This window comes from Pinus tabuliformis, chromosome 8, assembly GCF_031772625.1.
Source record: "Pinus tabuliformis cultivar Carrire ecotype Pingquan chromosome 8, CPIR1, whole genome shotgun sequence".
Taxonomy (NCBI): domain Eukaryota; kingdom Viridiplantae; phylum Streptophyta; class Pinopsida; order Pinales; family Pinaceae; genus Pinus; species Pinus tabuliformis.
In genome coordinates this window covers 1,849,579,552-1,849,596,061 of record NC_142294.1, presented here as the reverse complement: position 1 = coordinate 1,849,596,061, position 16,510 = coordinate 1,849,579,552, and positions in this window count along the sequence as shown.

The following is a 16,510-nucleotide window of genomic DNA, read 5'->3' as shown; positions in this document are numbered from 1 at the left end:
ATCATTTCAATCTGACATCAAACTAAAAAATTATGCTTGAAATATCAACCTTTGGTCTAAGTGGGGTAATCGAAAATGACTCTGTAATGCAGGTTGTTTTAACTAAAATTGAAATATCATATCATTTTTTTTTTAAACCTGTTTCTATTGGAGATATACCTTTGAATTATCTCTCATTTAGCTCTGGAATCAATCAATTTGGACAAAAAACAAAGAAGTTGTGATTAAAACTGCTGGTTAGTATGGTCGACCACCGCTCTCCCACAGGTGACAAATAAATTTTACTTTGTTATTTTCTCCATGGATTTGTTCTATAGAGTAACTACTTGTTAGTTTTTTTACATAATTCTTGGATTAGGGGCCGTGCACCTCTCTTCTTTCTCCATGATTTAATGTTTTATTGCAAGTAGACACTCGTTTTTTGCAGGTCCTAGGAGAAAAAGAATGTCAATTTATGGACGAGTGATTCTTGAAAGAAATTTTAAATGAAACAAAGGAATTTCATCCAACTCATTACCCAATGGATTCATAATAGAAGAAATGAAGAATTGATTTCCATTTGAAGATTCATGTCATGTCTTTGCTACCAAAACATTTTTCGAATAAATCATTTTTTTGACATAACATCACAGCTGTTGTAACTTAATTTATTTATTTACATACTATTTTTTGTTGTTTCTTTTCTAATTTCTCTTATATTTTGCATTTCAGGTGTTGTTTCACTCAATATAACTCATCCTCAGCATCAATACAGTGAACAACGAATTCCTTCTTTGCATGCTTGCATTTTCTGCATGCTTGCATTTTCTGTGCATTTTGCTGTTCCTTTTCAAGGGACATCATTTGTGTGCACTTTTGTTGTTTCTGCTGTTCCTTTTCCAAAGGGACAGCATTTTCATTTTGCTGTTCCTTTTCCAAAGGGACAACATTTTCGTTTTGCTGTTCCTTTTCCAAAGGAATAGCACCTTTTGGGTCAGCCGTTCATTTTGCTGTTTCTTCTTCATGAGTCATTTTGTTGTTCCTTTTTCACTTTCATTTTGTTGTTCCTATTAATGGTTCATTTTGTCGTTCCTTTTCCACGGTTCATTTTGCCGTTCCTTTTCCACGGTTCATTTTGCTGTTCCTTTTCCAAAGGAATGGCACCTGCGTTTTTGCTGTTCCTTTTCCAAAGGAACGACACTTGCGTTTTTGCTGTTCCTTTTCCAAAGGAACGACACTTTTCATTTTTGTTGTTCCTTTTCCAAAGGAACAGCACTCGCATTTTTGCTGTTCCTTTTCCAAAGGAACGGCACTTGCGTTTTTACTGTTCCTTTTCGAAAGGAACAACACTTTTAGTTTTTGCTGTTCCTTTTTCCAAAGGAACAACATTTTCATTTTCACATTTTTTTGTGTGCATTTTTGCTTTTTTTTGTGTGCATTTCCTTTGTTGTTCCCTACAAGGAACAACACTTTTTTTGAGTGTTTTTGCTGTTCCTTAAAAAACGCAACACTTTGGGAATATTTTTGAGAGCAACCCTTTTCTTCCTCTTGTGAGATTATTCCTAATTCATCTCAACCACATTTTACTGATTCCCTTTTATGGCATGAAGTACTCTACTTTTATGAGGACAAGAATTATAGATTCTTTTGAAGCAAAGTTAATATCATTCATGTTATGATCTTTAACAGCATAGCTCCTTGATGATAGATTCTTTTCAAAAGGGACACAATTATTTATATATCACTTTACTGCATTGTTTTCTATTGAACATGATATTGATTGATCATCTTAATACCATGCTGGTTCCACCCTTCCTGGTTATGATCTTCTCTGTCTATAATAAATGAGATTATGGGTATATTTTTTTTTTTTTTCTATTGACATGTTCAACTTCTTCCACCATCTCTACTCTTAAGGAGTACTGAGCCTCCCTCATTTTATCATAAAAATATGTAATAACGAGCCAGCCTACCATGTTCATAAGGTTGTAACAAAGTGACATTCCTATTATGGCCACCACACCAGGGTTATGATCCATTGGATAGCCAAATTATCCTTGGAACAGGAGGTCTCATCACGAGCCGGCCTGATCACTTTTGCTACATCCCAGTGAATGGCAGTATGATTATCTGGTTACCACGCCAGCACACTGATCTTTTCTATAGAACAACACTGTAACTCTCCATTTATAAATTGAGGATCCTGGCTCATATGGGTTAAAAAGCAACCCTGCCGAGGCTATGGACGCCTGCTGGTAGCAGAGGCTCTGCTTATGGTATTGAGGTTATATCTTATCGTCAATTATTATTATAATACCCTTTTCTTATTTTTTCTATTTTATCAGAGAAGTTATTTCCTTCACTTTTTCCCTGTTTTGAACCTTTATGCATGAGAAATTGTTTTATGATCAGTCACATCATTTTCAGCGAGAATACCGTCAGCAAAGCATCTTTTTAGCATATTGTTGTCCTTTTTCGTTTTGCATAAACTATCATCAATCCAAAGCGTCCTATCTCTTATTCATAACTATCTTTACACATTTTTCTCTCAATATAACCATAACTTTCAACGTCCTATCATTGATAAGTGTACTCTGCTTCATTTACTGATATATTGTTCATTCCATTGCCTTGCCGTCAGCATCACCCCTCTCACACCCTTTATGGTCATGGAATTCCTTTTCCAATTGGAGGGGGGAATGTATGCATTATGGGATTGCATGCGCTGTGATTACTGCACTCTGCCATAACTTGTTGATTTGACAAAAGTTTTTTTTGATTGAAATTTTTGCATACATCTTAATCTATTGCTATTCAAAACTAACATTATGGATTCAAGAACATTGTATGCCAAATAGTGATTTGTTTACAGGAGAACAACAAGTATGGGGCAGAACTCTATTCGCAGCATGACTACACTATTGAAACTAACAGAAGAGGCTCGAGCAACTCGTGAACGTGAACAATTCTTCAGACATGATGTGCTTACCTGGATTCCACCTTTTGCATCACTTTCAACACCAACTCTGCCTACATCAGCTTCAACAACTGTCAGTCCATTTTTCTTTTTGGAGGTAAAACTTGAGGTAAAATAGCATAATTTTCTGATTTATTACAAATTTAGGAGAATTTCATAAAAATCCATTTTGAGCATTATTTATCATCCTTCATTCCACATCTTTACCACTTTCCCTTTTTCAGCAGCATATAATTTTCGAGTATGGGGGAATGTTCCTTTCATTCATTTCTTTATTATGACCATGTTATTCATATTCTTTATCATCCATTTTCTATTCTTATTCCTTCTCAACACCTCCCTTATTCCATGTTGTTTTACACCAAGCATAGAATTCAACAGTTGGTAGCAACCACCTCTATTTGTCTTCTAGCATTGCATGAGGACATGCTAATTTTTCAGAGAGGGGCAGGAATTGCTACGCATGATGGATGGTTTCTACTTTCTTCCTCATTTACGGCATACAATTTCATTTTTACACAGTGCAGAAATTGATTTCCATAATATGAACTCAATTCTTGTGATTTTTCGAAAACACAGACATATCATTAATACAAACCTAGACAATTTCAAGAAATATTGGTTCATAAAATTTCGGAAATCATGCACTCACACCTACAGCGATTTTGTTTATATCTCATGATCCGTGCATCAAAACGATCTGATTTTTGGATCATAGAGACATTCATATATTATAAATTTACTTGCCAGATTTCAACAAACGCTGGTTTGTAGTTTTTGAGAAAATGGTTAATGAAGTTTGTTGTTACTTATATCATACTTTGTTACAACTTCATATAGTTGAATGTCAATGTAAAAATTGTTATGCCTTCATCAAGATTACTAAAAGTGAATATTCATTACGTAAGGAAGAATTCATTTGTTCTATCCATTTCATGAGCTGCGATGAACATATTTTTTATCGCTTGGTTAACACATGGGTTTTTGTCTTTGGGTTGCATGAAGACATGCAATATATTCAGTTTTCATTGCATGAGGACATGCAACATATTGAGTGTGGGGGTATGTTGGGCCATGAATACGACCACTTTGTAACACTTATTTCATCCATTTTTACTCTTCTCTATTATATCATCTATTATAATTTATCATTTAAATCCATTTTATAAATGATTTATGCTCTTATGGATGAATATTATTTATTCTCCTTTATTTCTAATAAATTGATGATTATGCATGATTTTATCAATGATAGTTTTAATAAATCAGTTGTAACATTATTCACCATTTTTAGCCTCCAAGATAATTTCCAGATTGAAGATTTGATCATTAAAAGTGCCAACTCAGAAATTCGCTGGAATAAGAAGTGACGGTTTTGCGGTTGAGATTCTGAGCAAATGAAGCAGAATCTGGAAAATCTGGAACATGGGTTTTGTCCAGAACGGACCCAATTAACTTTATGAAAGAACGGTTTGCCCAAATTTGGCTTGTACTGAGAGAAACGCAGGGTTCTTTGAGCACGATTTTCTGAGATTTGTTGTTGCGGCCGTCCTCCAAATCTCAGCTGCAAAGCCAAATTCGTCTTACTCTTGTTGAAAGCTGGATGGAAATATATCTTCTTGTTTATCAATTGGTTGGAAACAATCTAATTTTGTAATAGAAATCATGTTGTACTTATCTTGATTGTAACTGCTCTCTGATCTCTCTTTATTTAAATCACAACAGAGATCAGAGAGGGGGTGATTTCAGAGGGATTCGAATGATGAAATTGAGGATGAATTAGAGATTCAGAATTGAGGATGGCGGAGAGAATGGATAATGGATGAGAGATTGAGAGATTTCTTGTTGTAATCCACTGTAACTCTGCTCTAATATTTTAATATAAATCTAGTTGCCATTTCATCCTTGATCCTGAAGTAACCCAGCAGCATCCGCTGGTGGCTAAGGGCCCAGCCTCTAGTGGAGTACGCTGCTGCTGTATTATATATTTATGCTTCATGTGTGGTTTGATTTCTTTCTTTTACTCTGTTCGGTAATCTGATGCACTTTACTGTTTTACATATCAGCACTATTAGATATACTTGATTGGATACTATCGTTATCTGCAACAGGAATGTTATGTTATCATTTTAACTTTGTATTGCATTGCTGTTTCTTTTGATAATTGATAAACATTGTTGTTCCTTACAGATTGTCATTCGATTACAGATTAATCGCGCTGTATGTTCCTAAATCAGTACAACTGTATGATGTATTCTTAAATTGTGACTGTTGTTTATTTGGGATTGCTGTTCCATTACAATTGCTATTACTTTATAACTGTGATTCATGCATATTGTTTTGAAGCTCGGATTACTGTCCCTTTTAATGATAAGTGTGTTGCGTGCTTGATTTGGATTGTTGTACATTCATATTTAGTTGCTATTCCATTTCTGAATTGTTGTTTCATTTCAATTGCTGGTCTATTTCAAGATTGCTGATTTGTTGTTTCATTTACTTGCCATTTCTTAAGGACAGACTTAGGCTGTAGTGAGTGTCAGCTTCTGCTATTTGGCTCCCAGACCTCTGATCTGCTCCCATCAGTTATGAAAGGGATAGGTTATTTCCACCAAACCCTTGGCTAATGTGATGTTCTATTTCATTGTTATTTCCTTTACTTGCCATTTCATTTACATTCATCAAGGACGATCTCAGGTTGTAGTGAGCCCCAGCATCTGCTACCTAGCTCCCAAACCTCGGATTTGTTCTCATCAGTTATGAAAAGGATGGGTTATTGCTACCGAACCTTCGACTGATGCAATGCTTGGTGTGATTTAGCCTTTTGAGGTAGTTAAGTTGTAGACATGCACGCATTTACTTTGTTGTTCATTTCTATTGATTAGTTGCACTAGTTTGCTTTTAAAGAGTTTTCCTAGTTTACTTTCAATGGCAGCTTTAGTTCAAGTTCGATTTCCTTTCGATTGCTTTAAAGTAGGACTGTCAACTATAGAGAACATTGGTTATCGCTTCCTCGTTCCCAGATTGATTGTCTTGTTCCGGTTTGATTTCAATTGCATCAATCTCTAGAGGAATGAGTTATTGCTACTGTATCCTCAATTGATGTTTGCTGAGTGAATAGTTGGATTTCAGAGCATTTGAGTTTATGTTATTGTTAGATTTCTTTTTCAAGCATTCATTTACTTTTGTAGCTTTTAAGCACTATACTACAAAACATTACTCTTGAGTAAATAGCCACCTCAGACTGAGTACACTCTTGAAATAAAAAGTCGTCCCTGGGTTGATAATTAATGTGAAGGTAATTAGGAGTTTAAAAGACACCTTTTTATCGCTCCACAAGTGTGCTAATGGAGGAATTTCAGGTGTATCACCAGAAGAGCACACCTTATGACCCACAGGCTAACGGGATAATGGAGGCATTCAACAAGGTACTGGGAAATGAACTGACCAAGGTATGCAATGCGCATCGAAGTGATTGGGACATACGCATACTTGCATTGTTATGGGCTTATCGGATGACATGCAAGAAACTGATGGGACAGACACCTTTTAGGCTTGTCTATGGAGTGGAAGCCGTAATGCCTATGGAATACATCATGCCTAGTTTGCACATAGCAATGCTCGTAAATATGATGGATCACAGAGCCCTGGAGGAGAGGCTCACATAGCTGGATGAGCTCAAAGAAGAATGATTTTTGGTTGGATTTCACCAATAGGTCCAAAAGCAGCGTGAAAAGGCATGGCACGACCGAAATATCAAGCTGCACACATTCAAGGTAAATGATCAAGTTTTGTTGTATGATAGTAATTTTGATAAATTCCACTAAAAATTCAGGATGCACTGGTTAGGACTGTATATTATTAAGGACATACCAATGGAGGCGCAGTGTAGTTGGTTAAGTTAAATGGAGAACCCTTCCCAAGAAAGGTAAATGGCAACCAATTGAAGCCATACATCGGAAATTCAACGATGTGACTATATGAAAGTGGCATAGTCTTAGCGCTCCAGTCAGCTAAAAGGAGGCACGAGACTATAAAATACTCTACCAAGGAATGGCACATAGAATCGAAGTGTCATAAGGTCCATGACAACACAAGGACAGCTACGCTAGTGCGCAGGTCTGTCAGAAAGTGACTGTTAAAGTCACTATTCACGATTTGATGCTTGGTTTGAGGCTAAATGGAGCGGGCGATAGGAATGTAAGGCGAACTTTATGGGTTAGATTCTTGAAAATCTACACCAATCTAGCATTAATGAACCGAATGTGGGGGGAACGGTCGAATTAAAATTCAAAAGGTGCTATAAATTACAAGTGGTTGTCTAGTGAATAACACTTGCCATTTTGAGAACTAAGCTATTGCGCTATCAGTTGTGTATGGACTTTTCAAACATTGAGGCTTTGAGAGCAAGTTCAGTGTTTGAAACATTGTCGAAGCAAATGCAAGACCTCATGACTAGACTGATGTCAACACCTAAAGAAGCCATGGACACAGGAGTAGTGACAGCAGAGGAAGCCACGTAGGAAATTGAGGAAGTAGAAGCCCAAGAGAGTGCTGGAGTAATCGCTGAGGTCCCTAAATCACCGCGCACACTGAGACCTAAGAAGGATAGCAAGCCATGATACCAGTGCACATCTCACCCAGAAATCCACTAAGGAACAAGCTCACATTGGATGAAAAGGGGAAGGCCATTAATTTGGAGGTCGATGAGGAGGAAGAGTTTGAAGAAATCCTGGTGGAGGAGGAGGATGTAGAGATGGAAGTCGAAACCCAGGGTGCGAACCCTATCACCAGGCTGCTGGAATATGTTCCTCCACAAAAGGGTAAATCTAAGGTTCCAAAGGATATAGATGAGAGCAAGAGCTCTCTACAAACCCTGCTACTCCCAAACGATATTGTGTTTGAGGGACCATACTTGGGGCGGGTCCCTGTGTTAAAATTTGAAGATTGGGACCTCACAGACCATGAGAAGTTCCCGTATTTAGCGATTGTGAATCTAATGCACTAGAAGATAGATGCACCAGCTGGAATGATTGAATTAGAGCCATGCAAATCACTTAGAGGTGTTGAGAAAGCAGGGTTGCTAAAACTACTTTGGGTGCTGCATTACCACCGTGTCCTAGTGACTGTTTTCATCATTAGGTAGATTCTCTACTTGGTGCATGATGGGTGCTTGTGGCTGGAGGAGTCCATCCCCATCACAGACCATCTGATTCATAGGATTACACAGCTCCATTTCTCAAGTGAGGATCCAGAAAACGTTTCATAGGGAAATGGTAGCAAGTTGGTCCTCGCGGAGGCAATGGAAAAGAAGTTTAAGTTGGAGAAGAAGAAGCAAGGGTATGCCATCTCTAGCATCAACAACCCTACATTCAAGGTCGTGAAACAAATATTGGTAGGGAAGGTGATGCGTAAGTGCCACATGGATGAGGTGCCCGCACTAGTGGTTACACTAGTGGTGCAATGCACAGAAGGGGTCCAGTTCAACTGGGAAAACTATATATGGAGTGAGTTCCTTGCGAACTGTCACAAGGCACAGGAGCAGGAAAAAATAGTTCATTATGCATGGCTCATGTTTTCAATCATATTGGTGGCATGGGAACTACCTGAAGATAGCTAGTTCCCTTTGGTCGTGCCGTACCTTCTAGAGGCAGTGAAGTACGCTTCGCTGTGGGCAACTAGGGATGCACAACAGGTCAGAGAGAGCAAGATATTTTGGGTTCTCATGGAGATGAACATTAGGATGGGGATCAATTGCAAGCCGCAGTTATCACCCATAGTCTACAACATTTTGTAAAGCTTTGCAAAGTTCAAAGCAGACTTCCACCATGTCTTCATTAGGGTGTGGAAGGACCCTATGAAGACGTGGCATGAGTTACCACACTTGGTGACCAATGATATAATTTTCATAGTCCTTGAGTCTTAGCCGCTAGAGTGGCATGCTCCAGCTCACTCCACAATGGAGGCAGAGAAGTCCACCACGCAGTGCAAGAAGGAAGAGACAAAACTTCAGATGGCGCAGCTGGTGGAAGAACGCAGGAAAGAAGAATAAGTGACTAACGCTTAGGCAACATGCAACGCTGCGAAGTTGGCGAAACAACAACAAAAAATAGGAGAAGAAGAGTGTGAAGGACAGAAGTCACCTTTGCCAGAATCGGAGACCAATAGAGAAAAAGGTGGCGTGGACTCGTAGACGACATCCACCCAACTCAAACGTCCACGACCATGAGAGCAAGTAGGGGTGCGGATGGAAACAAAGGCCTCGAAGACATTTTTCGACCCTATCACTCTCACTGAAGGAGATCTACATGATATTAGTGAAACGGTGAGGGATGCCACCACGAAGGCCCTCCAGCAGTTTGAGGAACAACACCAGTTGGTATTGGGGGCTCTCCAGACATAAATATAGGAGTTGTAGGTGCGCACTCCATAGGCTAGCACAATGTCCACCAGCTTTGCAATTGGCACTTCAGCTACCGAGAAAGTGTTACACGTTAGGATGACCAACATAATAGTGCTACCAGATGGAGCACTCATTATAGAGAATGAGGCTGATAGGCCTATGGTTAGCAGTTTGAAAGGGGTTGAATTAAACATGGCTACGCTCCCTCAAGAGATGGTCTATCTCTTGCAGGATGGAGTCACTGTAGAACTTCGGGCCAAGGAGAGTTGCGATCTACAGGTAATGAGCGAGGAACACATCAACATTGAGTAGTTGAGCCTGCAGTGCAACGAGGCCATGGAGCAGAACAAACAAATAATGCAGGTTGTCGAGGAAGCCTGCCAAATGGTCCTGGAGTTGGCCATTCAAGCAAAGGAACTGGTGGAGATGTGCATTCATAAGTTAGCCACAGGGGTGCGTGACGCAAGAGTAGAAATGGTCAGGGTTCAGCTGGACTTGAACCTTCATATAGTGGAACTACAGTTGAATGCTCAGCCTTCAACTCCACCAAAGGTTAGAGAACAATGCACCATCGCGGTCATAACAACAATGGCGATGGTTGACAATGTAGTGACAGACTGCATGAAGCTATTTGAACAATCATTCGAGGTCCTCACGACCCTGCAAGAGGACCTGAACATAGAGCGCCTATAAACAGAGGTCCGCGAGCTGCAGTAGAAATACGATGAGGTAAAAGGGACTGCATAAATGATTGCCCTTACGTAGAGGCTTGCAAGGATGCAGTAGGCAAAGGTGCTCAAGGAGTAGGTGGATGTCGCTCGGCATAAGGAGGCAGTCTTGAAAGCATGCCTACAACCATGGATCGACAAGGCTTACACAATTATAGCCCCCATTGAAGCAAATCTTGTGCAACTGCAAGCAATGCAAGAGAGGATTCAGGGCAGCAGTTCAACAACATCGGTCACCGAAAAGCGCATGGAGGAAGCTCAGCAGGCATCCGCTTAGTGCACTACCAAACTTGCAGCAATCCAAATAGAGCTGGGAGGTCTTCACGCTATGATATCTGCACCCACAAAGTGACTTGAGGGTGAGTTGTGATGTTTGTGTGGGGGGCCTGTTGGGTGCAGGATCCCCCAAGGGCAGTTTTGGGGCTTAGAGCCCAGATTTTGGTCCAATTTTGTAATTCCTATGTAAAGACTCCGCATTTTGTGGATGCGGAAGAGTCATAGGGTTGTCCACCCTTATCTTGTTAGTGTAATATCGGCTATAGAAGATCTACCCATGGTCTGCAAACCATGGGATTGTATAAATAGAGTGAAGCTCTATGTAGATAGGCATCAATCGATCAGAAAAATCAATGACGAAGAGTTGAGTTATATTTGTGTATTAGAAGTCTAAGTTTGGGTCGTAGCGTAGGTGGAGGTTCTACAACTGAGTGCGCAGAGCCCTAGTAGTCCACAGCTGAGTGTGCGAACCCCTGTAGCTGAGTGCACAGGGCAAATCGAGTCTGTAATCATCTGGAAGTATTAATAAAGAGAATTTTTCTATCATTTCTGCATATTTATTTCCTGTTTATGCATCTATTATATTGGGTATGAATTTCACTTTTAATGATTATATGATGCGCGAATGTGTATAACTGTATTGGTTAAGTGAACACAAGGAAGAATATCTATTTATGTGAAGATAATTAAGATCTGTCAATAAGATAAGTAAGATACTTAGTGTAGTTTGGGGAAATATCAAAGTTCGCTGCCCTAGAGGCGCAAAAGCATCTCAGTCCCTGGTTAGCGCCGTGCGAAGACCGATTGTAACACTTTACGAAGGTACTGAAGGGTGGAATAGAGCACAAAGCAACCTGCATGAAGGCAGGTATAGTTGGAATAAACCAACATCACAACCTTCTCAAGGGTGCAGAAACTTGGTTCCAACATCCCCCCATACTACTTCAGGTGAGACTTCAGTCCGCACTCTATGGGCTTATGCCAAAAGGGCTAATAGTGTAGGGATTTGTTTGGCTACCTAATGCTAAACCTACGTCAGGCCCCTCTAAGCCAACACAATGTTTGGAAGTAACTTGGTTCCCCTGACTTGTCCCCGCCCACCATCACTCTTCATGCATGGGATGGTCATCCTTCACAACCCCTTGGTTTATATCGCAACTGCCCAATCACAATTGTCAACAAGATTGTCTCTATTGAAATTGAAGTCATTGGTGCTCCCTTAGACTATAACATCCTTTTCGGGTTGTAGTTATACCTATTCAATGTTAGCTATCACATCTATGGTTCACTGTAAGATGTGATTTCCCCACAATGGAAAGATCATCACCATTTATCAGTTGATGTACTATGATCCCAAAGCCAAGAATTCACCTCAGTCCAACATATCTTTCATGACTGACAATAATTTTGCATCATCCCTCACCAATGTCTTTCCTGGAGTCTACAAATATTCCACTTTTCTTGGTTCTATTATGGTCCACCACCTACTCCTTCTGAGACTGGATCATCCAGTGTTTGCATGCTCCAAGCATCATGGGCTACCCATAAACGGTTTGGTATGCCTTCAAAAAATCCAACACCTCCACAACCTACTGTTCCTAACTCAACCCAACTTTCGGGTACTACTCCTCAAGGATCATTTCCTTCTACTGGTATCTCTCCTAGTACTTTTCCGTCTGGAACCATTCCACTAGGCCTTAACCATCATGGAGTAGTTCCTCTACACCATTATCCTTCTAGTTAGATACCATTCTTTTTTCCACCCCCTGGAGTGTATTCTACACATGTCAAGGCCACATTGAGTTTTCTTAACATTACCTTGGGGATCCTAGTCTAGTACGTTGATCATCTCGCAAACACTCCCCCAATCAACTCAAACCTTACACTTCTTTGACCCCTATCCAACCTGTTGTTCCTACCATTGCCTTTGCTTTAGTTCCACAACAATCTTAACAAGAACCTACTCTTGTTACGAAAGCATCTAGCAAGGGGGGGAAATCCCAGAAAAGGGAACCAAAGATAAAGAAGCTCCAACAAATCCAACTCCTCCTAAGCCGCCAAAGCTTATTCCTCCATGTGCTTTGTGTGATTTTGTTGGTCATGCCACCAATAATTGTCCTAAACTCCCTCATGTTAAGAATGTGGTCTATGATACCTTCCCTTATTATAAAATTCTTGAGGTCCATGTCACCTTATTTGAGTCAACTAAGAAGAAGAGATCATTACGCGTGAATCACTCATGTGCTTTGTGTGATAATTATGGCCATTATTCTCATCGATGTCCGTGTATCGAATATTTTCATGATACGCTTCAAGTGCTTCACAAATTAGAGGCCGCTCGTAGTAAGTTCACCTCTCCTCTACCTGTATATTCTAGTCCCACTCCTACACCAGAAAAAGAGGTCTCTCAAACACCCATTGTGATCCCTCCCCTTGATGTCGAGATAATAGATAGTACCGCTACCATTCTCTACCTACAGTCATCCATGAGATCGATGCATTGGAACTCCATTGATGGACTCTCTTATTGTGATTTTGTTGAACCTTATTCGACAAACACCCTGGTCTCAACATTGGTAGATATTTCATCTACTTATCATATGTCTTCCATCCTTGATGATGAGTATGTGAACCTTATCTCTCATGAATATGCCTCAGTATCTCTTCTCCATCATGTGGTCCCTCTTTCTCCTATCTGCCCATCTTCCATTTTTATGAAGACATCATGGAAGCTATGACCACTCCTGATTATCCTTGGGATGATATGCACCATTGACGTAATTCCTTCCATAGAAAACCCATGACCAATATGTTGTGAAGTCCAAAGAATTCATTCATTGTGAAGTCAATTTATTTAGGAACCCTATTCATGCACTAGATGCTTTTGAATAAGGAAACATGGCTAAAAATTCCCCTACCATAAAAAATAACACTTCGAATAAACCAGGGATTGAAGAAAATATCATCTTGTGGGAACAATTCACCCCAAAAGAAATTGAAGTTTACACCCAATTATTCAAGGAATTCCATGATGTTTTTTCTTGGTCTTGTTCTGATATTCCTGGACTTCATCCCACCATTGTTGAACATCACATCGACACTTGGCCCGATGCCATACCAGTCTACCAAACATGAAGCTATTAAAGCTTAAATGTATAAGATCAAGCAGGATGGTTTCATCTATCCCATTGAATACACCACATGGGTGTCCAATCCTGTTCCCATTCGTAAGAACCAAGGCACCATTCATGTCTGTACGAAATTTTGCAATGTGCATAAAGCTTGTCCTAAAGACAACTTTCTGATCCGAATTGGATCCATAGAAGACTGTCAAAGAACCATGACTGTATCAGGTCGGAAAAAATCTCTAAAAATTTCCAAAAAAATGATCAAAAAAACCCCTGAACCAGTGGCAATGGTAGCCAACGTGGAACGACAAGGACCTCGGTCAAAGCACACTGACCGAGGCCCATGGAGACTACGCAGAGGTCAGAGTAGCCCCTGGGAGCCCCAGATCAGGAAAAGAAGGTGGTTTTTGATGTGCGATTAGCGCTTAGTGCTAATCGTGCATCGTTGGGCGAACAGGGCCGTGAAGGAGGAAGCCCGAGCACTCAGTCATGTGGGGGAACTAGAGAACTGTAGGCGAAAAGTGAAAAGAGCTAAAGCACAAAGGCGAGACTCGCGCTCTGGAAACTAGTAGTATTGATCGGGTCACCCTCAAACAGTAAGAGGTTTTGGACGAGAGCGGAGCAATTCCATTCATCGATCGACGCGTGGCAAGCGGAGGTGATAGAAAACCACCGTTGATCATGCACTATCTGTCGAGCAAGTCAACCACATGAAACGTGCGTATGGCGTTAGATCTGGGGGACCCCGATCGGATGGCTGAGATCGCGCCCGATGGAGGAAGCAGAATCGACAAGGGAATACGACGTGTTTTATAAGGATTTGGAATCTGTTTTACTACCACGGTGGAGGAAGAACGTATCCATGATGTAACTAAAGAAACGAACCAACGAAGCAAGGTGGCGCCTTTTAGAGGAGGACATGTGGCCACTCCCTGAGCATTGATGATGACACCGAATAGGGAACTCCAAGCACAGCTACAGAAGGTGAATCGACAGAGGTGGAAGAGGAACCGAACAGTCTTGGAACGAATGGCTAAAGACATGAACAAAGACAGAAGAAGATAGTTACTGAGAAAGTCAGTCAGAGAGACGAAGACAGAGAGACCAGAATCCTAAGAGGAGGACGGAACACAGAGAACAATAAAGCAAAGTAGAAGAGACATAGGGCCGAGCTAACCAGAGGTAGCATCAAGCACTAGAGAGCTTGAAGATTCGAGCCATCCCATAGACCATAAGGTCATAGAGTTGGTAGGAAGAAGAAGAGTTTGTGTACTCCAGTGGCTTGGGGAATCCAAGAACCACCCTGCCAAGCAAAACCTACTTCAGGAGAACTCACAGTGAGTCCCTGTATTGTAATTCTCTACTTAAAGGTGCAATAAAACAAGGCCACCACTAAAGGCTGGACCAGAGATGTAGCCCTAGAGAATAGGGTGAACTCCTTATTAATTTCTTGTGTCTTTGTGTTTGCTTACTATATTTCTCTGTTGTCTTTCCATTTTATTGTCTGTTTATTGGAAATCTGATCGATTCGTTGCTTCAATAACACAAAACACACACCAGCACATGAGTCTGTAATACCTTTATTCAATAAATATTTAACTGAGTTCACTCATAAGGTGAATATTAGATCAAGTGGTATCAAAGCTTTAGGTTGTAAGGTTAGACAAGCTTGTTTTGGTTTAGCTGTGAATGCTCACTAGATCAAAGCTCAAATTAGGAGAAGGAGAGTTGGTGGAAACTAATCCTAAAATTGGGAGAGTCTATCCTCAGAAGACAATGTCAGAGGAAGGTTCTGTGGGGCCAGACCCTCAATTCATAGAGAGTTTCCTAGCTATACAGTCTATGGTAGAAGAAATGTACTGAGACTTTAGAAAGCATAAGGTGGAAGATTCATCAAGTTCTAAACAAGATAAAGAAGAAGATGAGTCTCACTTCCATGACCACTCCAAAGGAAAGGGGAAAGAGGAAATCTTTCTCACACCTCCTAATAGCCCTGTTCCTAATAAGAAAGCATCTTTGATTAAGTTGGATGTTAAATTTATTTTGCCTATATATGATAGAGAGCTAAATGCTGAAAATTTGGACAATTGGATTAGACAAATTGATGTGTATTGCAGGGTGCAGAACATAGACTCAGACAAGAGTAAGATTCAGATAGCAAGCCTCCTCCTAGGAGGCACTGCCTTGGGTTGGTGAGAAGGAAAAAACCAAGCTGATATGAAAAGACATGGCAAGACCATCTCTGTCTGGATTGAATTTGTTGCTGCAATCAAAATGCAGTTCTATCCATTGGCCTACATGCAACAAGCCATGATGAGTTAGCAAACCCTTCGACAGTTGAAAGGGCAAAGTGTGCAAGGGTATACTCAAGAATTTAGAAAGAGAGCATTGATGTTGGATATCTCACTAGACTCACCAGAGACTCTTTTGAAGTACATTGGTGGTCTACACAACTACATGAGGCATACGATCCTCATGTTTAATCCCACTGGTATAGATGAGGTATTTGTACAAGCTACTCATCTAGAAGCTATAGGAATGAATGGCAATCCAGAAGTTGGGGGGTCATCCCAACCCACTGTAAGCAAGAGCAAGGAGAAAAGAAAGAAGAAGTGGAAAGCAAGGAAGGCTAACACTGCACAGAGAGCCAAAGCTTCATGTACTCACTATAAAAACGAGGGGCATGATGATGAGCATTGTTGGATTTTGCATCCAGAGCTGAGACCTAAGAAGTTCAAGGGCAAGAAGAAGAAGGTTGCTGTAGCTATTCAGAAATATTTGGGGTCAGAATTGGGAGATGAAACAACTATAGCAGCCATAGGAATAAAAGGTAAGAATTTTGAAGCATCTACTAGTAATTCTGCTCAATCTATTATTGATGAAGAAAATGAGAGAAAAAGACATGAGCTTTTCCATATTCGAGTTATTTCCAAAAATCAAAAGATTGATACTTATTTTGATAGTGGCTCATAAGTAAATCTAATTTCTGAAGCAATTGTAAAGAAATTGGGATTAGCAACTA